At 42.3% G+C, this 27,941-nt stretch overlaps 1 protein-coding gene across 3 annotated transcripts in view; it reads right to left on the bottom strand.

Annotated features, from left to right (window-relative positions):
* Positions 1–27,603, bottom strand: part of C1QTNF7 (C1q and TNF related 7) — a 35,948-nt gene extending 8,345 nt beyond the window's left edge. The window contains exon 1 of one of the 3 annotated variants that reach the window (XM_014259475.2): positions 27,281–27,603. The gene's annotated coding sequence lies outside the window, so the exon portion shown is untranslated. Of the gene's footprint in view, positions 1–1,291; positions 1,356–27,280 lie in introns of those variants that run through there. The other 2 variants (XM_014259486.2, XM_014259483.2) reach the window with 2 other exon arrangements.
* Between the last annotated feature and the right edge of the window lie 338 nt (positions 27,604–27,941).

Raw genomic sequence — 27,941 nt, 5'->3', positions numbered from 1 at the left:
CTACACCTCAGATACAGGCTTATTGTTTTCTCTATTTTCATAATATAAAATAAGAAAAAGAGACAGGAACCATAAATTACAAGCTGTCTTCAGGGATGACCTAGAATTTGAAGAGTTAGTTACAAATCTGGACTGGAATACAGCATATGGAAGCATGTAGGCATCTAAAGATGTGTATACACGCCTAGAGCAGGGTGCCCATCTCCTGTGAAATGTCTTTCAGTTCAAGCAGGCTTCCTCCTCTTGGTTCCTCTCCAGCCCTTAGCAGGAAAATTTCCATCTCCTGTCTTAGATCATTCTGCCTTTCCAACCTTGTGATGAGAGAAGAGAAATACAAAACAGGCTGGGTAAGCCCTTTTGGATGGTGTGGAAAGAGGAAAATCAGAGTGCAAAAATAAAACCTCAAACTGCAAGGCACATGGGGACAAATAAGAACAAAAGTCAAAGATTCTTGCCACAAGTCATGGGGACAGACTTCCCCTGCCTTGTGCCTTGTGCTTGCTTGTGTTCCCACCTGGACATGGTGAGCTGAAGTCCATAGAGAGCTTCCCTCGTGAGAGCAATCACTTTGCACAGGAGTGACTGGTGGGGGACAGCCAGCAAAGCAAGAACTGCTATGGGAACTTCACTGGATATATAACTGAGTATTCTGTAGTCCCTGGGCATGGCTTAATTCTCATGCCCTCAAGGTAAATGTTGTTAGACCATGGACATATGAAGATGGATTCTCCTTCACCCAGTTGCTCCTTTTGTACAGCATATGTTCAGTGTTCACCATGTAAGAAGAAATATGTGAAGAAAGAAATATGTGAAGAGAAGAAAGCTTCCAGACCCTCAAAAGGACACTCCTCCCCAGCACATTGTTTTTTTCTGGAAGTTCATCAAATGATATCACCCTGGCACTGTGCCTTTCTGGGAACTGCGTGGAAAAGTAGGCATCCAGCCAGAGACTGCATTCTACATTGAACTAGGCACAGACCAAAAGAGCAGTTTAATGGCTTAGGCTGCACTAAGCTGATTGATTTTCCTGAAGCAAGTTGGGGAAGGTGCCCATAAACCTCTCTGACAGAGGAGCGGTGGAGGCTGTGACCTGGGGCAGAGAGTAGCCCTGCTCAGCTGAGTGGCAGTCTCTTGCCCCTGCTCTTCTGTAAATGGAAGAGGTATCTGTCCATGGCTTGACATGAGTAAATTTTTTCAAAAACCATCATAGTTAAGATAGCAATGCTTTTAGGTATACAGAGGGTACACTTGCAACAACTTTTCCAGGAGGAAAAGTGGAAGTTTTGCCTACCTGGGCAACACAGATGCTCAGGACAGCAATGTGAGACCCAGGCTGTGCACACCTTACAAGGCTCAATGCCTGAGAAACCTGTGGCCATATCAGTGCTGGCAGCTTTGTTGCAGGACTACATCCACAGGGCACTGCAGTATTCACTGCCCAGAGTTATCTGCAAGGTCTCCATCTTCTGACCCTTGGTGTAATGTTGGCTTGGTCAAGAGCAGCAAAGATTGAGCTTCAACAAGAAACTGAAGTAAAAAATGAGAGAGGTTGTGACGATGAATCTGAATCTCGCAGGTATGAGTGGCTGTGTCTCAGCACATATGATAAATGCATTTAAAAGCTGAGGTTTTACTGTAAATTAGTGGTGCTTGAACTTCTGAAAGCCTATGGCATTTTGAAATGGCATGAGAGCTTTGAATCCTCCTGTGCTTTTCAAAATGCCACCAACATTGGCTTGCATCCCCAGCCTCTGGGGCTGCCAGGCTCTCGTGTCAACCCTGGTGGTCTCCACTTTACTGATCCAACTTGTCAGTAAAAACCTGGCTTCAAAACCAGCATACTTTCCCAACTCTGGCTGTTCTGAGAAAAGTCCTGTTCTCGTGGAAGGAGTCTACCTCAAAGCTATTACTTCAACAGTATTACTTCCATATTTATATTGGAACAGAAAAAGGAGAATTTGGCCTGGCTTAGTCACATGTGCAATTGTTATGGTTAATGTCAGATTCAGGAGATTGGAGCCAGGAAGATATAAAAATAGAATAAAATTTATGTAATGTCTGCTTTTGGGTAATAACAGGTTTTTAAAGTATGCTTCTTCCTGATTAAATCAAACCTTTTATTTTCAGTGAGGTTGACCTCTTTGTGAGACAGAAGGGCATGCACATTAGAAAGACAGTTCTAAACAGTTTGGAGCTGTAAAATAAAATCCCATTTTCATTCTATATGGTTTGATATTTTCTTACTGAAGCAAAGATTTGTGTTTCCATAGAAAAGCAGAAGGGACAAGGCATCCTTGCTCCCAGCAGACTTGCCAGGAGTGCTCTCTCCACCCAAGCCTACCCTTGGTATCTCCAGCACCTGACTGGTACCCAGCACTCACTCAGGACCTGCATTTCTACTTGGTGAGGCTGGTATTCTACAACTTCATATCTTGTGGAGGTTATTGTGTTGGGCAAGGGCTGGCTGTACCCTGGGACTGGGAGCAAGGGAACTCACAGGGGGCAAGGCAGGATCTCACCAGCCAGAGCCCATCCCCAGCAGGGACCAGGGCAGCCTGGAGATGGCCAGAGGCAACCATGGCATCTGAGGCCAGACCAGAGTATCAGCCTGTGGGTGGGGGTCAGCTGGGCTGAAATGGGGTCCTGGACCATGACCAGGGTATTGGGACACCCCAGGAGAGGCTGGCAGGGATTTCAGGGATGTCAGTGCCTGCAGGGCTCCAGGAGGTTGCAGGTTGTAGTTATTCAAGGAGGAAGAAAGCATTGTGATCCTGGTCTGGCAGCATAACTTCAGTCTACACATAGAATTAACAGTTTTCAGCACCAGGCATTCAAAGATTTCTTTAATTCCGTATGGATCTTTATGCCTCTCCCCACTAAAGCATCCAATGAGCCACGTAGACAACCTGTATCCTTCAGAATCTTGTCTTGCTTTCATCTGTCTCCTAATGAGAACCATTTCTATGTTGGACTGTTTGGATTTGTAGGGTCTCAGTCCAGCTTGTTTAGAGTTTGTTTAATACATGAATTGCCATGTACTGTGAAGTGTTAATCTTGTTTATTTGGAAAAAATGTTTGGATTGTTCTTACAACACATTGTAAAAATCTAAAATCCGTTTTAAGAGCTCTTTCATGTTGAAATAACACTGACAATTTTTTTACTGTATTTCTGATTTGGACAATTCAGGCAGGCAGTTTTAAATTTTCAAGTAAAAAGCTTATGAGGGAAATGGAAGTATTATCTCATTTATTATAATTTGTACAAACCTTGAAAGTGGAAAACTCATTTATACTCATTTATACTTATTCTCTGTTATATAGGACTCTGGAGGGTCTATCCACCTGTTTGGTTAACTAGTATAGACTACTGTACGTCCTAATCACAGTATGTCCTGACAAGTCTTTAAAAGGAGAAAGAGACTCGAGGAGAGGAGACTCGAGGAGAGGAGACTCGAGGAGAGGAGAGGAGAGGAGACTCGAGGAGAGGAGAGGAGACTCGAGGAGAGGAGAGGAGAGGAGAGGAGAGGAGAGGAGAGGAGAGGAGAGGAGAGGAGAGGAGAGGAGAGGAGAGGAGAGGAGAGGAGAGGAGAGAGAGGAGAGGAGAGGAGAGGAGAGGAGAGGAGAGGAGAGGAGAGGAGAGGAGAGGAGAGGGGAGGAGAGAAGAGTGGAAGAGAGGAGACTCGAGGAGAGGAGACTCGAGGAGAGGAGAGGAGACTCGAGGAGAGGAGACGCGAGGAGAGGAGACTCGAGGAGAGGAGAGGAGAGGAGAGGAGACTCGAGGAGAGGAGAGGAGAGGAGACTCGAGGAGAGGAGACTCGAGGAGAGGAGAGGAGAGGAGAGGAGACGAGACTCGAGGAGAGGAGAGGAGAGGAGAGGAGAGGAGAGGAGAGGAGACTCGAGGAGAGGAGAGGAGGGGAGAGGAGAGGAGAGGAGAGGAGACGCGAGGAGAGGAGAGGAGAGGAGAGGAGAGGAGAGGAGACTCGAGGAGAGGAGAGGAGACGCAAGGAGAGGAGACTCGAGGAGAGGAGACTGGAGGAGACTCGAGGAGAGGAGAGGAGAGGAGAGGAGAGGAGAGGAGAGGAGAGGAGAGGAGAGGAGAGGAGAGGAGAGGAGAGGAGAGGAGAGGAGAGGAGAGGAGAGGAGAGGAGAGGAGAGGAGAGGAGAGGAGAGGAGAGGAGAGGAGAGGAGAGGAGAGGAGAGGAGAGGAGAGGGGTTTGTCTTCTTTTGTTTGACACAAATTTGTCTGACGCAAATTTGTCTGACACAAATTCACTTAGAAGAATGACAGTTTTTCTTGTGATATAATAACTTCAATTTGATACACATAATCATTTGTCAGCCTGCTTCTCTATGTACTGAAATCAAATGCAAATCTCTCTTTTATTAGTGGCATTTGATCAAATTCACAGAGAGGAAGAAGGAAAACAGAACACAGAGTTTTCTTTCAGGAGATCTAATTTCTGCTCCTCAATAGAAATGTCTATTCCATGGAAATTATTTAATCTTACATGATTATATTTCTTCACCAGTAAAACAACAACATCAATAATATCAGGGGTAATATTTCTCTGTTGATGCAAAAGCAGGTAATTTCAAGAACACTTTTCAGATTTTGCTTTTCTTAAGTAATTGTGAATTGCCATTTTGTATTTCAAATCAGTTCTCTCATGGGAGGTTGAAAGGGATGAAGTCAGCATAATTCTTGCAGATTTTTCATTGCAGTGCAGATAAGGTCTAGCATCTGATAACTGGTCATTTCTGACAGAAGGGGTTTTCTCACTTAAGTTCTTGCAACAATAATTGTTCTGGTTTCTTTTGAAATCCATCCTGTCTGGGAAGTGTTTTTTTCCTTGGGTTCCTCCAGGGAATAGCACAAAAAAGCTTCAGCTGTCAGTCAACATGCCAGTCTTCAGTAGGAAAGTCTGGCCTTTGTCTGGTAAGGAGCAGGCTTTACTTTGCATGTGGTGGGATGTGATTTCAGCACAGTCTCCTTGGGACATAAGGGGGCATTCCCAGATGTCTGAAGGTCACAGAGTGTTTAGCAACCAGTTAAATCTCATTTTCACTTTAATTTCCCCTGATCTCAGTCTGTCAACAAGTTCCACCTAACCTTGAATCACAGAGTGTTAGAGTCACCTTAGGATGTCCCCAGTCCAGCTGGTCTTCCCCTCATTGATTGAGATGCCACTAGCAGCAGCCCAGCTGGAGCCATCTGACCCACACAGCAGCATTAGTGTGCACAGCCAGGAGGGGTGCACTGGGGTGACCCCAGGCTGAGTGATGCCCTGTGTCCCAGGGGTACCAGCTGGCTTGTCCAGACACAGCATCACGGGGCTGCCCTTGGGGAAGGAGCAGACAGGACACACAGGTAGCACGCTGTCATAGCCATGGGTGACAGTCTTGGGGTGCAGCTGCAGTGCAAACACAACCCCAGGTACTGGTATGTGATGGGTTATGCCAAAATACATATATTTCTTACAAAGAGAAGTGATTGTAGAGAACCCTTGTCACAATTCCATATTCAGTGAATACAATTCTCTGTTATTGTACTGTCCAGAGTTTTGCTCGCATTTCTCTCAAGTATCTCCAGATATAATTTACAACAATGACAATAAACTCAGTGTTATTTTGCAGTTGCAACTCCATGGCAGCAGACTGCCATGAGCCTTTTTGCATTTTAAACAGTGACCTTGATTTAAATTTATTTCTTAAGAAATTCTGGCAAGTCTGAGACAAGCAGTATGCCAGAATCACTTCTAATGATCTGTCCCCCATAAATTTCCTTACATAATTGTTAATACAAATAAAATATATATAAAGAAGAGGAGTCATGTAGGGCTTAGAGCATATCAGCTTCAAATTTCCATCAGGGTAAAGGGTTTTGCAATTTCCACTTTAATGGAAACCTACAGAGATTCAGAACATATTGACTTGCAAATAAAGTTGAAATACATAAAACATGGAGAAGCTTTCTCTTGCCTTGGTTAAAATGACCTTTCTTTTTTTCTTTCTTTCTATTTAAGTTTTATGGCATAGAATCAAGATGTAAAACCAAAAAAAAATTATAATTTAAAGTCATTCAGATCAGTTAAGGCAGTCACTGTTCCCTCAGCTGGGGCGTATTTTCATCACAGAAAAAGAAGTGTATGTGTACCTGTGTGTATGCACACATGCACATATATATCCTTATCTTTACCAGCCAAAGGAGTCCTGTTTTCACTTAGCTTTTCTTCAATGCCCTGGAGTGTGGTAGATATGTTTTATGTAAAATATATTATTAAAGATTTTTTTTTCTATTTGACTTTGACTGATGGAATTAATTTTCTTTAATTCAGATCTATTCTTTGATGGCCTAAATTACAATGTACTTAGATTTGTTTCTAGCCGATAAACAGTGGGCTGACATGCAATAAGCTGTTTTGTTTGTTTTATCTTTGTTTTAGTTATCTTCATTGGGCACTGCAGAAAGTTCTAGTTTGATATTTGTGATTTTGTTATTGCTTAAATTACCCTGCCTTGGACAGGTAGTTGCAATTGAAAACTACCCTGTACTCAAAAGTCATGTCTTTCCTGCTTATAATTCTCCTTTTCTACCTGTGAGATGCTGTGATTTCTTATGAGTCTTCTCTTTTTCCTCTGTCTTTGGAAAAGTTTGAATGTATGTCTGTTCAAATATATATATATTTGTACACACACAGTAAAGCTAAAAAATAGGTCTCATAAATTTATCAGCTCATGGGAAAGAGTACAGAAACACTTAATTTGGAGACAAGTTTCTTGGCATAGATGCTCTTTTATGGTTTTTATCTATTCTGCTTATTTTGTTAATTCAGGAAACTAGGTCTCTGCGGAAGTTCATAAGCCACTGCTGTTCCTTCTCAATAAAATTAATTGGTGTCCCAACTTATTCTCTGGGGGCAATTATGGAATCAACCATAACAGTCATTTCATTTTGTCTCTGTTTTGGGATGACTGTTACCTGTGAAGGACTCTGGTGAATATGATCAGAAGCCCTTCTAGCACTGTACCCTCTGTCTCGGGCAGTGTCCTGCAGCACAGTTCCCAGGGATGTGGGCAGCACAGAGATGCTTGCCACGAGGTTATCTGCCTGCTTCCTCTGCAGCTGAGGTCTTCCAAACTGTGATCTTTCTGAATGCTTGCTTTCTTGTCAGCCTTGTTGGACTCCTTATCCATAAAATTGGAAGGAGCTTTTCACAAAATTTCTCATAACTGGTAAATTTGTTAAATTAATTATGCATAGAATGCATTTGTTTTCATTAAATTCCCTTTTTGTCCCCCTTAAGTCTTTTTAAGTAATAATTTCATTTGATTCATTTTATTTCTTGCTTTAAGAGACAGTGATTAATCTGCTCATTAGCATGTCATCTTTCTCAGAAAGGTAATAATATTATGCTAGCCACAGCTTTTTCTTTGTTGAGTATTATAAATTTACAATTAAAAATTCTATTAGTTATATGGTCCACCAAACTGCTTTCCTGTAGTGTATTAACATTAGTAAGCAAGATTCTGAATGAGACACAACAGTGTTCATGTTGTGTCCTCAGGTCTGCATAAACCCATCATCTCTAACAAAAATGCAGAAGTACAGCTGCAAAAAATGCAGCTGCCTGAATTGTGTTATCTGGCCTTTCCCACTGTAGTGATTGTCATTTTGCTAGACAAAGAAAAGCCAAAGAAAGTAGTATATATAATATTTTTCTAGGTGACACCAGTGGCTTTTATAGGAAGAAGAAAGCCCTTTGAGTTCATCAAAGCTGCATAACTACATGCTAGCTAGAAACAGCTCTAAGGACAGTCTTTCAAATACTCTATAAAATACTGCTTGCATTGGCACACTTTTAATAAAATAATCATGATTTCTTAATACAGATGTGTCTCATTATTATTCAAAACCTATTTTATTTATCTGTTCCAGCCTCAGAGTTCCAGGTTGTTCAGGCCCTTGTTTTGCTCCTCATGAGCAGCCAGCTGTACACAGCAGTGTGACTGGTCTACATGCCACAGCCACAGGGCTGGCTGGGTTACAGTGTGGTGACACTGCCATTGCCTGTCAGGGTGGCTTTCCTCCTCTTCCTCCTCTTCCTCCTGTGCCTGCCAGCACAGAGCTCTCCTCTCTTTGCTGGGCTCTTGACACTGCTGAGCTCTCCTACCAGCACCACGAGCACAAAGGTTAGAGTCTGTCCTGCTCCCAACAGGCATGTGGGGAAAAGACCCTTTCCCCCTTTGTCCCCTGTCTATTGGGATGTGGGTTTCCCTGGGATTTTTGCTTTAATTGCTAGACATGATGCTGAAAGTGAGGGGAAAGGAGAGATACAGTGGCATGTGAAGGAAGCCCAGGAGCAGCCAGGGCCACCTTGGTGCACTTCTGTTCCTCCATGCTCATATGGGACAGAAAAGACCACCTGTCCAAAAAGTGGCATGGTAGCAGGAAGGCAGCAAAGAGAAGGCTTCTTTCCTCGGTGATGCTGTAGCTGGCTGAGTTAAAAGATGGTTGGGAAAAGTCCTTAAATGGAAATCTCAGCCATGGAACTTGCTTTTCCTGCCAGAAATCTGACTGAAGTAGAGTGTTGTGGAGAATGGTGAAGTTGTGGTGAGCCCAGATGTCACAGTCACTTCTCCCTGTTTGGAGTCTGTCTTCAGACCTTGGTAGGGATGCAGTAGGCCAGCAGTTACAGAGGAAGAACCTGTTGGAAGGCCACAGGATGTAGGGCATAGCCCCAAGCCAATGCACTGTCACTGCCTTCCCTTCAACTGCGCGCTTCTGAAGATGAGTTCTCTCTTCTGAGCCCTGGAAACCAAGCTGCTGTGCAGATGATACCACTTGTACAGAAGTCACAGCCAAAATCTTCTCCTCTCCAGAGACCCTTGGCTGTGGAGAGGGGCAGCAATGACTCACCCTTGACTATTAGCAAATATAATGGGTTTGGCCAAAAAAAGGATCCCATTACCCAAAGAGGTTGTTCTGGTTTGGAGTTTGATCTTTAACCTGTGGGCTTTCTTTTTTCTACAGTTTTTTAAACCTTCCGTGTTTCTGCCTTATTGATGTGTGCTGCAGGCCCAAAAGCAAGAAGAGCTGGAAAGCTGCTGGGGCAGCCAAGAGCTGTGTGTGGTGGGTGGCATAGAGACAACACTGCTGCTGTTTCCTGATTATAAATGGTCTCATCTTGCTTTTGGAATCTGAGAGGAAAAGATGAATGTAGCCAGGGAATGTAGCAAGAGGTTGTGCAAGTCTCCCTGGGGTAGGCAAATGGGGAGTTTGTGCTCTTGCCTGGAAGAATATCTGTGTTCCAAGAGTGGGCTCATCCAAGGAGCAGCAGGACATGGCTGAGGCTGCTCAGCCTTCTCACCTGCAATGGCAGCTAAAATCACAGTGGGCAGAGGCCAGATGGAGACTTTGTGCAGCATCCCTCTTGCACCATATCCCAGAAACATCAGAGAGCTCAGGAATCCTGAGGTCTCTCTGTCTGATTGTGTACATGCCTGTTTACCATCCTGGTCTAGTCTAAACACCAGTAAAAGGCCAAGGGCACATGAAGTCTGATAAGACCATTTGATGAGTTACCAATGCTATTCTCTCCATGAAAACAACAGAAATTTTTTGAAGAGCATCTGCTCCCTTCAGCTCATTGCTTGCCTCTTGCTGTGGTCTGTCTGGTCTTTATCCTGCTGGATAACACAGTTCCAGTGTAACAGGGGATTTCATTGCTCATGGTCTTCCCTCATTCTGATTTACTTTTATCACAGGCTAAGGCTTGTAAACCTTTGACTCCTGTTTACAAATAGACAGACTGGATAATATTAGCAAATATAAACAGTCCTCTCCATGAAAGTCCTATTTTAAACCCAGATTTGTAAAGACCAATTTTACTTCTGTCATCGGCAACTAGTTAAAATTCCAATTGTTTTTTTTTCTTAAAAAGGATTTGGATAGTAAGCATGAGGTATATTAAAACTAATATAAACTGTAGCCTTTTATTAAGAGTTTAGAAAAGACTCTAGTAGAGACCTGGGTTATCTGCAGCCTCAAAATAGTGCTAAAAAAGAAATGGTGCTTTCAGTTCTCATAGGTGATTTTCTTCTTTTAAACTCTGCAATATATTTTTCTAACATTTATGCACAAACTTGCATTTGTTTATCTTCAAATAATTTGGTAGATGAATTCCAGATCTTTAGTTCACATTTTAATTAATCTGGAATCAGTCAGTTTATTTTTATTTGGCCCAAGCTGGAATAAGAAGTTATATAAACTAAGGTTATAGTCAGTCCCTTGGTGCAAAAACCTGCATACCAATTTAAAATGTAACTATCCCTCTTTAGTTTGTTGCTGCCGTTCTGCAGGGGCTCCACAGTTTGTAGATTTGCCACTTCCATAGACTGTTTAACCCATCTGACACTGCACTAAATCATCAGCACTCTTTGCTGTCCAGTACTCTTGTGTAGGGGAAAGAGCGAGCCAGAAGGGTAAGGGAAGGCTTCCACATGGTAAATGTGCACGAGACCCAGTGCAATGTATCCCATCCCTGAGCTCGTTGGACCCAGCAGAATCAGCTGTCTGAGCTCTGGGCTTTGCACAGCTGCAGGCACACATTCCCCCACTGCCTTCTGCAGATGTGCCACTGTGAGCAGGGATCTCAGGTGGCAACTTCAAAAAGCACCCCACCAGATGTATATACAGGATTGACCAGATGCATTTGTCAAAAGTTTAGTATTCTGGCATGGCTGATACATCATCCCTTCCTTTTGACCACTTTGCAACCTGGGCAGGTGAAAACGATTTTTATCCATTGTCGTTGTCTGTTAGGTGAGTGGGAGCCAAAGAGCTAAAAGTGTCCAGATGGGTGCTTGTGCTGCTCTAATTAAATCAGTTTTGAAACATCTCTTTAGGCTGTGGACAGATGTTCTGTTTGTGGAGAGCTGTGCCAGATGAAGATTACAAGCCACACTGCTGGAGGTTATTGCCCTCTGTGCCAGCTCTGCTGGCACAGCCATCCCAGATCCTCTTCAGCTTAAACAGGATGCAGACATGCAGTTAGGGGTGGTGACAGGAGAGGTCACTACCAGCCTGCCCACACTGGCCTCCTGGACACAGTCAGCCCTGCTGAGTGCTCCCAATGCATCTCCTGCCCTCTTTCAGTCAAAATTAGTCCAGTGGGAATAACAGAGCTCTTGTTGCTCTGGTTCGTTGTGTCTGTGAGAGGGTGGGAAGCCCTAACTAGCCAGGGGACAGTGTGAGAGCATAGGGGACAAGCTGGGGTTGGCACAGCTGGATCTGGAGCAGGCCACCTATTTATAGCTTTCCTATGGTGGGGTGGGAACAGGAACCTGTCCCACTGCTGCTCATGGTGTGTGGCCTCCGGGTGAGGAGTTTTGGAGAATGGCAGGGATTCAATGTCTTTGGCATTTACCAAGGTCTTGGCATTGGCTTGAGCTAGGGCTGTGAGGATGCTGAAGGATTGTCTAAAGCAGTCCAATCCAAACAGGGAAGCTTCTCTCATCAAGCTGTTATATTTTTACCAAATGTGTTAATGTGTGTACAGACAAAGTATGAAACAATGTTGACCAAGTCTGGTGAGCTGCTTAGCTTCACTGGGCCAAAACCATCTCAGCAGATAGCATTGGACTTTCTATGTAACACGAAGGTCAGCTGTGGCAAATAAACTCATTTTGCTCATTGCTTTTTGTATCTTAAACTCTATCTGCATTAGGAACTATCATATTTATTCTCATTACTATTCTCAGTTAAAATGTGTGAGATTAAAAGTAATTTAAATCCCTTACAAAACCTGTCTTCTACTAAAATGTAGGAAAAATGTCGCTATTGCTTATGGTACTGTCTGGCTTTCCTTAACTCTCGAAGGCAGTTTTTAATTAAGCATATATGGTGCAGTCCTTCCTCACTACCCTTGCAATAGAATTACTTCTTCTGATGGTGCTTTTAAAGATCCTGGCTATATGCAGAAATCAGTCCCTATCTGTGTTTTTTGAGAAGTTAATCAAAAAGATGGCTGAAAATAACCCCAGGTCTATGTCCCATCCCTGAGTCCTCTCTGAGAATTGCTTTTCCTCCCTGAAGGTGTCCAGCTCAGTGGAGCAGCCAGCTCCCTTCTCCAAGGCACCTGGTTGTGTCCTCTTCAGGAAACAAATTAGTAATATTCTGTGTATGTTGGTTGGTTCCTCAGTCCCCACAGTTTCCTTCCCACTCTCCAAGCAGTGAGGAAAGTGTTCCCTATTCCACAGAAACACAGTGTATACATAAACTGAGAGCAGTCCTGAGAATACCCATTTACTTATCTCTTTTTACAGACCACTTCTTACTGCAGCTTTCCAGAGTTTTAGCAGCTCACAATCATCCAAGTGAAACAGCAGCAATAGGAGCAGCAAAAGAAAAAGAGGCACAAGCAGCCCTAAGCAGGCCAGAGGCTGTCAGAGCAGGGGCAGGATTTGCTGTGGCACTGGTGCTGGGTGGCACATTAGGGCAGAGCCTGGCATCTGATTTTCTGCAGCCACTAGATGGCACAAAAAATGCTGCTGTAGCATCAGCTTGTTCCTGGAGAATGACTTAAGCATCAGGCTCATGCTGCAGGATTCTTGTGGGGATTTTTATGTCCCTTTAATTCAAAGGCACATTTGAATGTTTCTCTTAGATGCAAGAATGTATTGGTTGGAGTCATCCTGTTGAGTAGAAATTAATCTTAACAGTAAAATTCAGCTTCAAATATCAAGCACTGCTGGAGTCAGTGCCATTCACAGGTGGAGGATAACACAGCAGAAGAGGAGGGGAAGGGAGATTGCTCTGCTAATTGCATTACAGGACCAGGCACTAAGAAAAATCATCAGTTCTGCTCCTAGTGCTGATAGCAATTCTCTTTTTAGCTTTGGGCAAATCATGTAATCCATTTCTCTATTTCCACATGGAGGGCAACGATTTCCTGCCCTGCAGTAGTAGAAGAGGAGTTAATTAATACTCATAAAATGCAAACAGACAGAAGAAAAACACAACTATTGTGAGCTACTTGCAAGGCAGAGATGTCCTGGTCTGTCCATCCTGCACCATCCCACTATTGCTGAGACACTGTGATGGTTATGATGCTAGAGTATGGATAAATATTAAACATAATGAAAGAAATACTTTGTTTTTGTTGTGTTTGCAGTGTAATGGATATTCAATGGAAATTTCATAATGGAAATTTCACTTTGAGTGAAAACAGCCTCGCTGCTGCTCTCCAAAGCCCTCTCTGAGTCAAAGAAACAGCCTGATGCTGAGGGATGGTGATTTGCATGACCTGGCCCACACCCACAGTCCAGCTTGCCTCCAGCTGAAGGAAGGAAGCTTTGGTGCAGTCTCTGGTTTTGTTGTTAATTCATGATTAAAGCTCTGAGTTACTTGGAGTACTTTGCAGCTCTGTGACAGGAGCTGGTGCTGGGCTTCTCAGCACAAGAGACACATGCAGCTCCTGAGACACGTCCAGAGGAAGGAAACAAAGATGATTAAGGAATTGGAGCATCTCTCTTATGAGGAAAGGCTGGGGGAGCTGGGCCTGTTCAGCCTTGGGAAGAGGTGACTGAGAGGGGACCTCATCAAAGTCTGTCAGAATCTGAAGGGAGGGTGGCAGGAGGATGGAGCCAGGCTCTGCTCAGTGCTGCCAAGCAATAGGAAAAGAAAAAATGGGAAGAAACTAATGCCCAAGAAGTTCCACCTGGATATGAGGAAGAATTTCTGCACTGTGCAAGTGACCGAGTGCCAGAACAGATTGCCCAGAGAGGTTGTGAAGTCTCCTTCTCAAAGTAGTCTGGACACAATCCTGAATAATGTGCTCTAGGGAATCCTGGTTAGGCAGAGGGGTTGGACTGGAGGACCTCCCTTCCAACCTTACCCATTCTGTGATTGTGTAACATATCTTGTACATCCTCAGGATCAAGATCTTTGATGACTTTACCAGTGGAATTGATCATGATGGCTTCTGATAGCCCAGGCCATAAACTAAGACATTTCTGAACACTATTAGGAGCTAAGTGAAAAGCATAAGGATTCCATTGAAAATCATTAGCAACTGGGAAAATCTCACCACAGCAGTTGATATGACTGTTGTACTCATGAGATTACATATTTCCTTTTCTCTTTATTGAGTGTAGTGGATATGGATACCTAAGGAGAGACAAAGGGTTTTGCAGGGTATACAGGGAACTACTTTTCACCATTTAGAAATAAAGGGTTTAAAGGTTCAGATAAGGACAATATTGAAAAAAAAGAATTTGGCAGGATGTCCCTGAGAATGAACAAAGAACAATTATATTCAAGCATACTTCATGCACTGATTTCACTGCCAATGAAAAGAGACTGACCGTGTCTTCCCATAATCACAGAGGGTATTTATGGCATAAATGTAATTTTGGGTTTATCTGAAACTGAGTTTTATCAGCTGTCCTTTAGCAAACTGAGAAATCAGGCTGTGAATGAGAGAGATATGAAAACTATCAGACCAATACAAACCCAACAAAACAAATGATTACTGATTGGACTTGAAGAAAACTGAGAAAAACAATTTTTATATAAAAAAAGAAGACACTGAAGTGCTGTAACTGCAGTGCCAAACTGATTTCTAACCACTCACAGGAGTATTGTCTTTGTTTTTCCAGTGATAAATTTAGTTCTTCCGCTTGTCCCCACTGCACATTTTAGTGATGATCTTGGAGACTTTTCAATTTCCATTAAAGATTTTAAACAGTAAATAAAGTGATCTTGGCACCTTTGGGAGAGCTAATGAAGTAGATAGAAGATGTTTTAGATAGAAGGGGTTTATCTGTTTTCTCTCTGAAGCCATACTGTGCCCAGGTGACAGCAAGCACTGTCAATGCTCACATTGACACAGCCTCAGCAGCATCCAGAAGTCCTTCACAGGGACCAGCAGATCAAGAGATATTTCATCAGCTTGTTTCCTTTCTGTTCTACTGCAGTGGGACCCCTGTGCCTGGTTCTCCCTGGCTGAGGCTCATTACCCTTTGTAAAGCAGGGGTCATATGGCAGCCCCTGTCCCCTGTAGTGATGAGCCTACGGTGAATGTGCAGGGTCAGCACACACAGTGAAACCTGCCAGCCCGGGGCAGGACAGACCTGCAGTGTTCATACACCAGGTGAGTGCTGAGAAGGCCCTTGGGTCTTCTGTAGGAGCCTGCTGTGGTAGAGGAGGTGTGGCAGGAGGGAAACAAGGGGCAAGAACAGGCTGTTGCTGCCTTGAGGGCTACTGCATGGTCCCTTCAGGAGTGGACTGAGGCTGATGCAGACATTTAATTATGCTGCCATTTAATTATCCCCATATCTGAATTCCCTGGTGTGTAAAAAACACCTTGAGTTCTAGTTTTGAATGTTAGCATTATAATCATAATCCTTTGGGACCCATGGCTTGCCCTCCCTCATAGCCAGGTCTTGTTCCCGTTCACAAAGTGAGTACAGTGCTCTCCTCCTGGCAGAGACTGTGTGAGGCAGCCATCATGGAAACCTCAGAAAGTGTTCTACTATCCTAAAAACTCCCTTTATATAGGAAATATAGTATCACACCCAGCAACAGTACTGGCTTTAAGCTCTTAGCACCGTTTTCTTCCAAATGACTAGTCTTCAGATACTGGGATTTTCTAATATATTGAAATCTTGGTATGTTGCTACTCCTCTAAATGGATCAAGATGCATCTCAAACAATAATAAAGCAATAGTAAATTATAGATCATTTCAGTTAAAAAAAAAATAAATCAAGACGGGATTGAAAGTTAGAGAAATTAAATGAAAGGGAAGAAAAATACCATAAAGAAGCACAAGCATTTGACAAACAGCTATTAGACTAGAGAGATGCCCTTATTCTTGCTGCTCAGGGAATGGGCTTATTTTTCCCACGAAGAACATTCACAATACCTTATTTAGTAATATTTCAAGAAGCTTTTTTAGCATCTGGCATTGAGTGCAGTTGTTGCAATGCTCTGGCAGCATGCTACCCTGTAAAGCTAACACATTAGCATATTACAAGGATGAAAATAAATTGAAGACTCGTGAAATCTTCAATGCAAGGTGTAGCTCCTGTTATGTCCAGGGAGGATTCATGCTTCAATACTATTATTCTGCTTTCTACTCCTAAGACTGAGAGCACTTTTCCCCTTTTTTTTATTTATTTTTTTTTAGGTGAAAGGGTCATCAAGTACACTGCACATTTTGCAATGCATCACAAAGTGGGGGTGGTGATGTGAATCAAGTGATGTATGAGCACCAGTGTGGTTTATAGGATTATGCAAGCCATAAGGACAGAAGTTGACTTGGATCAGATGTGCAGTACTTTATGAATCATCTTTAATGGCATGAGTAGAATTGGATAGAGCCTAATAATAGACCTAGAACATTTTTCTATTTGAGTTTGCCACAAAAATTGCTATGCAACTGATCTTTAAGTGAAACAGTTTTCCTTAACAGTTTTTAAACACCATCCTGGATGGTGTTAACAAGGTCAATACAGAGATCCAATAATTATTATCAACATTTCTTATAACAGGCTAAAATATCCTTGTCATAAAGGAGATGGATATAATGAATTTTGGTTCATGGCATAATTTTTGGGTGTTATAAATTAATTTTCTTTCAAAGCTCTACATGAAATATTTTCACATACAGTAATGCATTCTGGAGTTAAAAAGACAAGACTCAGAAAGTCTAAGCTGACAGCAAAATACTATGACAAATAAAATGAGAAGTGTGAGAATGATAATACTTCACAAAGTTCACTAAAGACTTTGCAATTACTGCCCATTTTTATGGCCAGGGAGCTCAACGAATACAGCAATAATCACAGAAGATCAAAAGAGAGTGTATGGAAGTAGTGAAGCAAGAAAATGCATTTTTAAATAATCCTCAGTAAATGCCACTGTTATTTAACTCTTAATCAGCATTCAGATAGATTTTAACACACTGCATATATTGTCCACATCCATTGGGATGTGAGGTAAAATCAGTGGACTGAGCTATGTTCTCATTGGCACTGGTATAAATCCAGAGGAAATCATCAGACTTCATCATGGTCATTTACAGCTTTTGAAGGACTAGCCAAATAGAAATTGGTCTATGTTCCTTGATTCTCTCTTACACTCCTTTGAATAGGAACTACTCATAAATAAATCAACAAAAACCTCATGCCTGCTGCATCTTCTCTGCTTTTTATAGGACAAAAATAATGCCACAATATTTTTCTCTTGTATCTTCTTAGTAGACCACCTCTCAGTGTGAGAATTACAGAGTACTGCCAACCTCAAGGATCCTAGGAAAAATTCAGCTGTTGGGTCTGGGGAGCAGAGGAAGCATAACTCTGAAATCTGAAGACATCTGCTACCCAAAGGAATGCCTGGGGGCATGAGAAGTAACACCAAAGTATTTGATCATGGTCAGCTTGAAAGTAAGGACTGTGACAGAGAAAGATGTGAAAGGAGAAGAAACCCTCATTGGAGGCCTCCAAGGGCCAGGAGCTGGGATAGATGAAGATTTCAGTGGCAGAAGCAGGACCAATTGTTCAGAATTACAAAAACCAAGTCCTATCCTGGCCAAGCCCCATTTCTCTTCCCCCAATTTCTGCTGTCCAGCTTGCACCTGGCTGTGTTTTAGTGAGACAATGCATACAAAGGGAGCAGGCTGGGACAGCTAAACTCTCCTTCTCCCCACCAGTGAAACACTCGGGAATCTGCTGTACAAGTGTGTTGCAATCCTCTCCCTGGATGCACTACAACACAAGTGCTTAATTTATCTTATTTCACAGTAAACACTCAGCCTTAATTGGGCATCTGTGGAGCAGACTTAGCATTGTCCCGCTGCGTGAGTGGACATGCAGAGGTGCCTAGGAAGAGTGTGGTGGGTAAGACACACAGGAGGGAAAGCACAGTCCAGATGTGAGTCAGACCCTACAGAAACAGCATGACTGAGTAGTTGCAGGCAGACATTGACCTTTTTTTGTCATGAATTTCCTTACTGTGGATCTGCTCCACTGTCAGCAACAGTCTGGTAATGGCAAAGCAAAGATGCTGTTAAAGCCCAGACCTGGTAGAAGAGCTTTGCATTCCTAAATGATTGAATCAAAAAGCAGAGCATAAGCCCCATAGACAACAAGCGTGGCACAAGGTTTATTTTTACTGTGTGAATTCAAGCACTGGAATGTCCTGAATTAATTCCAGAAGGGTTAACACTCTTGCACCTCGCAGCCTGGGCAGGCACCCAGTGCTGTGGGTACAGGCTGTATCCTCATTTTCCTTATATTACAGTTACCAAAACAGCCACATCTTTCTAGCCTTTTTAAGCTCACCATTCTTTTGGAGCCTTCTTGAATTATTGCTCCCACATCTCTTACCTCTCCTTCCCCTTCCCTGTCTATTCCTGTTCCTAGAAATATTCCTTTTTCCACTGTGGCTGAGACCCTCTGTCACCCAGCTCATGGCACTGACCGTGCCCCCAGCCTGCTGCAAGTGGGTCAGTGTGAGCCCAGATAAACAAGTTCTTCTTCCAGTGTTCATCACTTGGTTGCTCACTTGGGGAAGCACTGCCTTGCACTGCCTTCAGAGACAGAGACACAGTTTGTAGCTCAGAGCAGAACTAAGCAGCTGACAGACACGTGAGAAGCCACCGTAGTGACAAAAGGCAGCACTGCTGGCAGCTTCCTGGAAGAGTTCAGAGAAAGTGGGAAATGTTAGTAGAAACAAAATTTGTTTACTGTAATCTGCTTTTAGCTTCTCTTCTAAAAAAATGTGATCTTTAACCAAGACTCACTCTAACTAAGAACTCCCTTCTGAGCAACCACAGTCACCTCTTCTGCAACTTCTAAAACTTTTGGCAAGATGGTAGGACAGACCATGTTGTATTTCTTGCTGGGTTTTTTTATGCTCCTTTCTGATGAAAAAACTAAGAGTCCACTACTGGAAAACTCCTTAACTGTTATGACTTTTCCAAGACCTGCTGTCACAGCATTCATTTTTTTCCAGTCAACACCTCTTCAGCAAGTGAACAGATAAAGACAAGTCCTGCTGCCTTGTAGACATCCACATTTCTTCTTTGTCTCATATGTTTTCTCCAAAATGTTTCAATTCTTTTTCTAAAATTGATTTTGTATCTCCAGCCTAGTCAGTAACTTTTAAAAACTTCTATTTGAATAGACAAGATGTTTGAAGAAGGAAAGAAGTATTTGTTCAGGAACCAAGACAAAAACTGAAACAGCTGGCTCAAGGGCACAGAGGAGCTTCCTGACAATGAAAAGCTTGAAAATGGGTACTCACTCTGTAGCTGTACTAAAAAAACATTTCCTTTGTTCAGAGAAGCAATAAAGCATCACAACTGTGAACTCATCATAACCTCAGTTTAAATTTTAAATGTATGTCTTTTAAAGGAAAAAAAGACACCATATAAGCATCTTCTTTAACCCCTCGCTAACCATAGGCACAGTTTGCCTCTTATAAGGAAGCCAGAATTGACATTTCTGTAGTTCTGCTGAGAACCCATTACTCAGCAGCATAACCCCATCTCAGCCACCACCACAGATCTGTAGCAAGCAGGCAAATTTATTCATTAGATTTATCCTATGTTTATTAACAGCCCGGCTCAGAAAAAGAGTCAGTGACAAAAACCATCTGGAATAAACATAATGGAAAACAAACAATGTAATATATTCCGTCACTCCAGCCTAATTGCACTGTTTGGTGCAAATGCAAGTGACAATTTACAAGCCAAACTCTTATTAAAGGGAAAAATGAGCTGTGCAGGGAAGCACAAATCAAAGTAACTAATCAACACAGGCAACACATTCAGGGATTTAAGAGCCAAGGTACGGCAGTCTTTTATTCCTCTTAGTTTTCAATTTGGGAGACCTGCTGTGATGTTGCAGTACATTATACATTATATATCTACTTATGCAACACTGGGGAGAAGCATGCCTCTGACTGTTGTCTAATTTTTCACCAGCTTGTGACTGCTTTGTGTTCAAACAGTTCTTTTCCTATCACTTAAGCTGTGAGCAAGGCACACTGTCCAAGGCACCAGTTTTCTTTTAAGGCAACTCTCCTCTTTTGGCATATAATAAACTCTTGGAATTAATGATAGGGTTAGAAAAGGTTCAAGTTAGCTGAAAGCAATGCCAATTTGATCTAAAATGAGTTCATATTGAGTGAATTGGTCCAGCAAGAGAAAAAGGAAATTCCCTTCCATGCAAGAATCTGAACAACACATGGCTGCTGTCCATGACCCGTTTCAGCTTCGAAGCTGGAACTGACTCATTAGATGCATCTGGCGTCCCCAGGGAAGCAAGAGAAAGCCCTGGCAGAAATAAAGAAAAGATGGTAAAAGCCATCTGAAGCAGAAATCAGCCAAACATCCTGTCTGCACTAGAGTATCATCTTCAAGAACGACATGAGGCACCTGCATGAAAACAGCCCTCAAAGACGTAACAGTGCTACAATATGTAACACACTGTTAGTTTAGGGAAAACACTCACATGACCTGGAAAATACCAGCTCAGAGCAACAGGGAAAAAATTTAAGACCTCATTACTACAAGGGACAACCCTCTAGTATTACAGTGAAATCAGTATGAGTAAGTATGCCCACAGCCCTGACTGCAGAAGTGTGGGTCATAATTTCCATAAACGGAGCAAGATATGATTTATAAAATCCTGCACTCAACAACTCTCAGTGATGAGATGCTGAAGAAGGTTTTTTCCAGTCTTTTTGTGAGAAAAATAAGAAAGTGAGGAAGGCTTCACTGGGGGAAAAGATGTCAAAAGACCCATATGCTGCTTTATCTGCCTCAAGAAGTGAGACCACAGCCATCACCAACCCATGTGCAGAGGTGCCTCTCTGGACTTTCACATCCTTCCCTCATCTGCAAGGAGCCAGGATCCTTTCACATTTTGGAAATGGCCCTGTAGCTTGAAGAGAGATTGTCTGGGAAACATTTATCAATAAGAAAGCATTTCGTATTTCTCCCTGAACTGATATTTTTCTGGAATGGGGTCTAGTGCTCTGTTTCAGGGTCCAGTAGGCCCTGAAATGTAGCTTGTTCTCAACCATAAGGTATTCTGAATAAGAAAGCTGATGATGTGCAAACTTTTGTCATAGCTCATGTTTGTGAAAAAATGTCCATATCAGTTTCTGCAGCTGCTGTTTTCAGAAAGAAATGTGTGTTGTCCCTTTCTCCTTGAAGAGGTGGTATCATAGATATGTCTGCTGTGGGGTGTTTCTTTATTTAAGAGACAAGGTGCAAAGTCAGAGAAATACACCCCTGAGAATTCTAGAATTTTAGTACTTCAGAAAAACCAAAAATTTTATTGCCAGCTAACTGTACATCTGTCTCTCCAGAGCATCATTACATCATCTTATTAGCATGCAAATCAAGATGATGTAGCTTTTGCTGACTAATTTCAAATATGATATTTACAGCCTAGATGCACTGTTGGGATGGATGGTCTTTGGCAACACCATACAGGCATCTCTGCATGCTGGAATGCTCTTTCATTGACCTGAAACTGTAATTTTTTCAGCTAAGAAGATAATCGTGAGGATGACTTTTCCTTCATGCACTGACTTCATGTCTATTCTTAAAAAATATTGTGTTTGAGTTATCTGTCAAACCCTACAGATATTGTGTTCATTTATGTCTCTCATCTTCTAACTACTATAATTTAAGCAGAAATCCCCAGAAGTTGTAGTTGTTTTTTCCCTCACTTCCACTTAACTTACAGGAATTTAACTAATGTTCAAAAGTGGGTATAAATAGAAGAAGGATGACTCCACATTTGTAGATTAAAAAATTCAAGGTGTATGTGGTGTCTAGCAATAATGATAATGACGAAAGATTTTAATTATTAGATAGTATGGATTCCTGGTCTCTTGTTCTATGACTACTGGTGGCCAGTCTGACCAGAGAACATGAACCTTTTCCTTTCTGAACAAGGAATGGCCATGGATACAGAGCATTTTCTCTAAGGAGAAGAACACAGCTGCCATGGTATGGTAAACACAACAGTCACATAAATTTCCAAATCTTCAGCTTTGTAAGTGGGGATTATTCTGCCCATCTGGGATGCTCACATATTCATTTTGTTGCTTTCTTGTACCCTGAAGAATTTTTGTAATCCTCCAGGATTCCCTTTTTCCTCTGAGGAAGGTGATTCAGGGACGTGCTGATGACTGTGCACGTGGGTGGGAGGTTGTTCATGCACTGAGGCAGTGATCTGGGAATGCTGGCACTGCCCTGTTTTTGCAACCATGTGAAACTGAATCTGGTTCCTGATGGTCACCAAAAAACCCCCAAGCAGTCCCAATACTTTTGTTTGACTCCCTTCCCTGTCACCTTTGCCCACATGCTCCACCACACATCTTCAGTGCTGTCAAGGATCTGAACTACCAACATGTTCCAAAATCGATTTGTGGAGAGCACTGAAATTTTTCTCAGTGTTTTAAAAGGACTTCACAGGGACAATGTAGCCGAGATACTGAGCTATCTCAAGGAATTATCTATCAACAGCCCCTCAAGGCAGAAACTACTTGCTAGAGCATCAGCTGATAAACAGAAACAGAGATGACATTCAAAGAAAAAATTGGTTTACTTATCACTTGTTCTGCGTCAACATTATTATTGAAAAAGCTGGATGCAGATCTTGCATGAATGTAATTGCAGATTTCAGGAAATAACTTAAAAGCCACAGAGGAAACCTTACAAATACAGCAGAATTAATTCTCTCTGGAATATGAACGCTAGCAGATTTCCCTCTCCTTCCCCCTCTCTCCCTCACTCTTTTCCCCAGCTAAATTTAAGATATGAAGTTTATAAGTTACTTCACTGAAGTTCAGAAATGGGCAGTCACTCAAAAATAAGTTGCATGAGAAAACATCAGTTGACAACAAAGGATGGTAGTATTTGTTCCCACAGATTCACAGCAAAAAGTCCATGCTCCCATTGCATCCCTCCATTGCAGCAGCTCGCTCGGAGCAGCTTCCAGACTTGCTTTCCATCTGCAGACTGGAATGTCACTGCACTGTTTCCTCCCCTGCCAAGAGCTTTTCCACTACAGGCATCACAGTACTGCTGACTGCTTTCAGCTCTCCACGCTGGTCATCTGTGGATATTTTGCTACTTATGGTCCTTTCTGGTCAGTTTTGCTGATTATCCTGTACAACACTTAGATTGAGAGCTCTCTAGCAGGTTTGGAGGGTTTTTTTGACATCTGAACTTATGGGAAAGCTGCAGGTGCACAGTACCATGGAAAGGATTGAAAGCTGTTTTCATTCCTTCTTTACAAAGAACCTGTTTATCTATGGATGGCCATGGATGGACACATATTTCCAGAATTCAGGAAAACTACCTTCAGTTTACTGCATCTTCACAGACTTTTAGTAAGATCTCAGTTCTACAGTCATTCAGTCGTGCCTCAGTCCTCAGGCCTGTAAGCCTGAGAGGTGGTGTTTGGCAAAATAAATGCACATGTGCTGAAGTGTTGTACCAGAGCAGTAAGGGATGGAAGGGCTTCACAGAGGGAAAAAAGGTCTTGAGACAGACACCAGAGAAGTCTAAGTCACACATCAGATTGTAACCTCTTTATATTTGGGAAAGCCACTCTCTGAGTTACACTGCTGTCAAGTAGCAAAATACTACCTCTTTGAAGTATTTGAACATTTGCAGTCCTTAAATGATTAGAATTGTCAGAAAGAAAGACAGTCCATCAATCAGAAGCTTTCACAACTCCTTCTCATTTGTATGTAGATTCCTAAACCTGGAAACCTGATATTGTCAACTATACTAAAATAGAACACCTCAATAATTTTCTTTTTTTTTTCTTTTTCTTTTTTTTCAAAGAGAAAAAAATAACTCTACAGTATTACAGTGTTGGAGAGAAAAGAGATCTAAAAACTTTCAAAGTGTAACTGGAGGAAATCTTTTCTTTTGTCAAGCTACAGAACTGTCAGTCTACTGTTGTTTTGGGTAATGACCAGTCCCAGAAGATGTCTGGGTGTGGAAACCACCAGGAAATGCATAGCATTAGGCAGTAATTAAATGCAAGGCAGTAATTAAAGCATGCCTTAGCCTTGGGCATCAGATTTCAAGGGTCATAAGCCTTCATGCTTTGCTTACATGTGGGTACATGACTGCACTTGTAGCTGCAGAGATGGGAATTAGCTACTGGAACCCAAGCACGTGGACAGTTGGGTTCACCAGCTGTGCTGGGGCATTCTGTCCCCATCGGGGCCCTTCTCCAGCCCAAGCCTTCTCTAGTCCACAAAGGCTGAACAGTGCTGCTGTGGAGTAAGGAGAGGCTGATTTGAGGAAAACCTGTATTCTGGAAGAAGTTGGCATTGGGAGATTCTGTATCATGAAGAAGTGAGAAAGGAAAAGGTTTCAAGAACTGGAGAAAAAGGTAAAAAAACGAGAGGGAAAGAGCATGTCCTGCATCACCACTGAGATCTTGTAGCACCCCCTGAGCACCAGGAGCCTTCCGACAGCCCCATTACTTCTCAAAGATGGGGACAAAAGCTCCAAAGCTTGGTTGAAATGAAGCATTTCTCTTTTTCCAAGTCAGGCTGGTGCACTAGGTAGAAGCACTGATAACATCCCTTATGTCATTAAAATTAATAAAGCCTTTGACTATATGTGGAATAATCCATTCTTATGATCAACTAAGTAAAGTTAAACAGTTCACACATTGTCTCAAGTGATTTCTTTAAAAAACAAACTCTTCAGGACTAAAAATCAGGCAGAGAGGGAGAAAAGAACTTTTTAGAGCAGTAAATTAATATCCAATAGCAAACCATTTGGATGAAATCTGATTGTATGATTTCTTTGCTTTGAAAGAAAATGAGTTATTTTCTTATTTCAGATCTCCTCTTTCCATTTGTGTTCCCAAATTTATTCCTGATTTAAGGCCTTATGTTCTTAGATTCTCCACTCATCAAATTTCATAGCTGTACCTCCTGAAAATGAAAGTTTAGAGTAAGAAAGATCAAAAGATTTTGTTCAGTCGTTTCCATAGGCACTGCATTATTTCCTCTGGGAAATTGTGCAAGAGGAAGATTTCAGCCTGATCACAGGATACATCAGAATGAAAATGCAATTCACAACGGGGGCAGCTCCTTTGGCTCATTTTTCTGCTTGTTCTCTTTAAGCTCAATCAGATTAGAGCATTTCACAGCTTGTTTCAAGCTTGAAAACACAAGCTGAATAATTAGATGAAAATATCTCATAACAAATAATCCTGAAAAATATGTGGTTTATTGGTTTGTGAGCTAGGAAGTGACATGAAGCATCCAGACATGGATACTTTTCGTTTAGTGCATCAGTTCTGCATAGTAAGACAGAGTGCATTCCCCATCATAAAATATACTCAAAGTATTTAAAGATGTTCAAATTCAAAGGCAGAAACATCTGCTTATTGCTGACATCTGTTGCTTCAAAGCAGAGGACTATATGAAAGGTTCAGAAAGCTTTAGAACACAAAAGATGCATTTGCCAACAGAACACATGCATATACATAAATTCAAAAACTATAATAAACTGCTTCTTTCTCCCTGGAGTGTGGTTGCACCAGCTAGGTATAAAAGAGTTTTGTACTGCTAAGGAAGCAGCTCTTAGCCCACTCTGTGTTGAAAATTAAATTTTTTTCATTTTCCAAACACTCTTGAAAAGCAACATCTTCTTCCATCAGAGAATTTTGACTTTCACACCAGCCCCATTCACCTCTGACTTGCTCCTGCCAGTGCACCTTCAAGATGTGATCCTAATTACCCTGAAACTTCTTTCTGCAGAGCCTTTCCCTGTCCTCACTCAGGGAGGTGACTCCCCAGCATCCCTGGAAGCAGCAAACTGCATTTCCCAGGCCTGCAGGTCTGTTCATTTCCTCGCTGTTTTGACATCCAGGTGTGACTGCCTGGCTGACAGCAAGGAGTGCCTTCCCATGGCCTTCAGAGAACTGTGGGCATCTCCCTTCATGGACAGTGCCCCTCTCCCCGTGCAGATCCTGCATTGCCACGGAAATGAAGGGCAAGAGGAGGGCTGGGAGATGTGCTAAGGTATTTAGGGCAGCATCCATGTTCTCCTGAGCGCCTGACGCAAGAGGTGATTGCGGCAGCATATCCGCAATAAATAAAGTTGTGTTGGGTACCTGTGGGTATGTGACACGGTTGAAGGAGGGAAGGGTTGGAGTGTAGAATTTGCACCTTTCAGACATGTGGGCCTGGAGGAAAGGGCCTATTGAAAGTTATTTGGAACTGGGAAAAAGTGTGAGCCAAATAGAATGTGCAAAGTCATAAGGATCAGATGCTTTTTGGATAAGGAATGCAAGGGAACTAGAGACTCTCTGAACAGGAAGACACTGAGAATTCTGAGTGCATGAAATTTCTGTCTCAGGGTAGTACCGCCTGTACCCAGTCAGTGAATGTAACGTAGCTTCCATTTATTTATCATCATGTCTATGTTTTGGCAGCAATCAAAATGGCAGGGAGGAGCTCACTGACAAGAAGAGAAATCTGGCATTTCAAAAGCTCTCTGCCAGGCCTATTGATGCCAAAAAGTATATGAACTACATAGAAAACAAGAAAATATTTCATGGCTTTAAGTTACACTTTGAAGCTCAGAGGAAGGTGATCCATCCCCTGCTATAAGCTCCAGATAACCATAGAGAAAGTGACAAATTTAAATATGAGCATGAACATTAAGTTACATTTTATAAATCAATCAACATAGTTCTTCTGTAATTTAATGTTCCTCTTAGTCGCATAATCTGTGACTCCTTAAGCCTCATTATAAAGCACATGTAATCTCACAAGACCACAAGTTCAACACGAGGGTTACACACTACTTTTGGGTTCACTGACAACACTTCATAAACTTTTTTAATGCTCTTTGTTTTCCTTTGCACAGATTTTTCATTTCCCTGACAGCTTCTCATTGTCCTTGAAATCAAAATCAGAGAAATCAGAAAGGTCTCTGTGCTGATCACAAACAGAGAACAGAAATGGTCAGCAATCAGAAAAGCAAACAGAGCCTGCCTGAGGCGCCACAGATTCTGCTCTTTACAAGACTCACAAGCAAAACAAGGTAAGATATTTAATTATTGCGCTGACTTACATGCATTATTCAAAGGGACAGCAGGATAGCAACGTTATTAGTGTTAGGAAATTAATCTAAAGTTTAGTTTATCTCAGAGTTTTTATGAGGCAAGAGAATATACAAAGTTTGCTTCAGCAAAATAAAGCCCTTTACTTACATGGCTTGCAAAACTGCAGCAGCTGGAGCCTCTGGCTTGCACTTTGTGCAAATATTGTCCCTTGTAGCAAGAAAGAAGAGTTAGGAAAGCCTCCTAACTCTGACACTGGAGAGAGCACATAACTCACCAGTGCTTTGGATTGATAAATCCTCTAAAAACGCTCTCAGATGTTTCCTTATCTGTGGAGTGCACTGACAGTAGATCACAAAGCAGAAAGCCCGTCTGGTGCTATGAGGAAAGAGTTCTCTCTCTGCTGAATCCAAAGAAAAGGAGTCCTTGACCTCAACAACTAGAATAAATCTACTGTATCTGCTGGCTCTTTTCTGAATGCATACTTGAGCAGTAACATAAGAGTGAGTGACGGGAGCGCAGGAGCTGTGGCATGTGTGTTCTGCACCGGGAGGGCACGACAGCAATGCTGCTAGCACAGGCACAGCAAAACCAAAACACAGTGCTTGGGTTTTTTTTGCTAAAGCAAAGATGACAGGCTTCTCTGTTTCAGTTCATGGCTCCCAAGTGGCAGCACTCTCAAGCTCTGTCCCCTCTGCTGAGGTTTCTTGTGTTCCAGATGAGGTTGCTTCTGATTTTCTATTTCAAACCTTGATTTTCTGAGAATCTCTCTGTATCCCAGCCAGGAAATGTAACCCCTACTGAAGTTTAA

The sequence above is a fragment of the Pseudopodoces humilis genome, chromosome 6 (assembly GCF_049639895.1).
Source record: "Pseudopodoces humilis isolate 2021_Gansu_Grassland_sample_001 chromosome 6, ASM4963989v1, whole genome shotgun sequence".
Lineage (NCBI taxonomy): Eukaryota > Metazoa > Chordata > Aves > Passeriformes > Paridae > Pseudopodoces > Pseudopodoces humilis.
This window is presented reverse-complemented; position numbering and strand designations above follow the sequence as displayed.